Source organism: Lynx canadensis, chromosome A1, assembly GCF_007474595.2.
Source record: "Lynx canadensis isolate LIC74 chromosome A1, mLynCan4.pri.v2, whole genome shotgun sequence".
Classification (NCBI taxonomy): domain Eukaryota; kingdom Metazoa; phylum Chordata; class Mammalia; order Carnivora; family Felidae; genus Lynx; species Lynx canadensis.
The window spans coordinates 109,740,552-109,743,361 of NC_044303.2; positions in this window are offsets into that span (position 1 = coordinate 109,740,552).

The window sequence follows — 2,810 nt, forward strand, 5'->3', positions numbered from 1 at the left end:
GGACATGAAAAGATGCTCAATATCAAATGCAACTCAAAACCACAATAAGATACCACTTAGCACCCACTAAAACGGCGAGAATGAAAAAGGTGTTCATCAAATGTTGGCAAGGATGTAGAAAAACTGAAATCTTCATGCACCGTTTGTGGGAATGTAAAATGGTGCAACTGCTTTGGAAACAGTTTGTCAGTTTGTCAAACAAATAAACAGAGTTACCCTATGACTCAGCAATTTCACTCTTCGGTATATAACCAATAGAATTGAAAAGCTGTTCATACAAAAACTTGTGCATGTTTATAGCAGCATTATTCATAATAGCCAAAAAATGGAAACAACCCAAGTGGCCATCAAAAGATGAATAGAGGGTCATCTGGGTGGCTCCGTTGGTTAGGCATCCGACTTCGGTTCAGGTCATGATCTCACGGCTTGTGAGTCTGAGCCCTGCATCAGGCTCTGTCTGTCTGTCTGTCTCTCTCTCTCTCTCAAAAAAAAAAAAAAAAAAAAAAAATTAAAAAAAGATGAAGAAATTGTTGCAAATCCATACTGTGGAGTACTATTCAGCCCTAAAAAGTAATTAAATACAGATACACGGTACCACATGGATGAACCTTAAAGAGATTATGCTAAATAAAAAAAGCCAAATAAAAAAACCCACATTCTGTGGTAGGTAGTAGGCGGAACGGGTAGTATTAACTGGCATGAAGTTTAGGGGGAAGATGATAGAAATATCCTGGAATTAGATCATAGTGATAACTGCATAACCTTGTGGGTGTATTAAGAATCACTAAACCATACACTTTAAAATGTTGAATTTTGGGGCACCTGGGTGGCTCAGTCGGTTAAGCGTCCAACTTCAGCTCAGAACATGACCTCATGGCTCATGCTGACAGCTCAGGGCCTGGAGCCTGCTTTGGATTCTGTGTCTCCCTCTCTCTGCCCCTCACCCACTCATGAGCTCTCTCAAAAATACATTAACATTAAAAAAATTAAAGAATTTTTAAAGATGAAACAAATTTTTACATTAACTATATATGCATTCCTAATATATCCAAATAGATCCAATATATCAAAAAGTTATCACTTCAACATGTAATCAACCTAACATTTAGATATTTTACATTTTTTCATACTAAGTCTTTTTTTTTTTTAATTTTTTTTTTCAAAGTTTATTTATTTTTGAGACAGAGAGAGACAGAGCATGAATGGGGGAGGGGCAGAGAGAGAGGGAGACACAGAATCCGAAACAGGCTCCAGGCTCTGAACCATCAGCCCAGAGCCTGACGCGGGGCTCCAACTCACGTACCGCGAGATCGTGACCTGGCTGAAGTCGGACTCTCAACCGACTGCGCCACCCAGGCGCCCCCATACTAAGTCTTTTAAAAGAGCTGATGTGTGTTACATTCACAGCTCATTTCAGTTTTGATTAGCCAGATCTTACTCAATAGCCACATGGAGCTAATGACTAGCACGTTGGACAGTACAGCTGCAGAGCCTCTTAGTTACTGCAGAGTCCCTGTGAACCTCTTTGTTCGACACTGTTCTCAGCTTTTTCCAAGTATCAACTCATGTAACCCTCCCAACAACCCTATGAAACGGGCACTATTATTATTTCCATTTCATGGGTGGGGAAACTGGGCTCAGAGAGGTTAACTCAGTTGCCTGAAGTTATAGCCAGGTGGTTCCAGGGCTCATGGTTTTCCTGACTCTATTACCTGGGTCTACCATTTCTCCCTCCAGCAGGATCCTGATAAGTGGTAATAAACCAAGTGCTGCTCTGTTGGGGGATTTTTACCCTACTTGCCTCTAGTTTTGTTGGAGAAAGAGGTGAAAAATACGAACCTGTGAACCCTTCTGTTCTAGGAAAAGCCCTCTGTGTGCCCTCAATTTAGTCCATCTCCAAGATTCCTTACCCTCCACAACGCTGCTTTAGCACTTTGTATTTCATGAACTGGTAATGGTCAAGGGCATGGACACATTGACAACTTTGTGATCCTAATCACTTTCTTCTCCAACCATGTCATGATTTGCTAACTTTACAGCACAGATTTTCCTGGCAAATGATGCAACGGAAGTTGGGCACACTAACCTTTATTATGACTTTAATTAACTGTTAAATCTTTTTCCCCTTTTTAATGGTACAGCCAAACTCAGCTTCCCTACATTGAGGCAAGACATCAGATTACTTATTGGCAAGTAGTCAACTAATTCTACTAGTTAATACTATCTCATGAGGTACTTTTCATCTTAAATATGGTATGCAGTCCAAATATTGGATGTTCTCCTGCCTTAAGAAATACTTCCACTTTGCTCACCCAAAACTGACTGGACAAGGATGAGATGGAGAAGTTTAAGGAAGCCATCAAGTAGACAACATGCAGAAAGTTCTTAGATTACAAAAGGGTTACAATTTGCTCTACACTTTGGGGCACACCTAGGGGGCTCAGTCGGTTGAGCATCTGACTTCGACTCAGGCCATGATCTCGCGGTTCTTGAGTTCGAGCCCCGTGTCAGGCTCTGTGCTGACAGCTCAGAGCCTGGAGCCTGCTTCGGATTCTGTGTCTCCCTCTCTCTCTGCCCGTCCCCTGCTCACACTCGGTCTCTGTCTAAAAAACAATTTTTTTAAAAGAAACATTTAAAAATAAAACCATTTGCCCTACACTTTTCTACTCCATTTTCTCTAAGCAGAGGTTTTAACAAGGACTTTACGTGGGACTTGAAGTACTTCTTCTTGATGTGGGGCACTGAACTCATGCCTTTATGCCTACTCCCTCATGATGCCATTAAAACAAACCATTATCAAATACACTCCT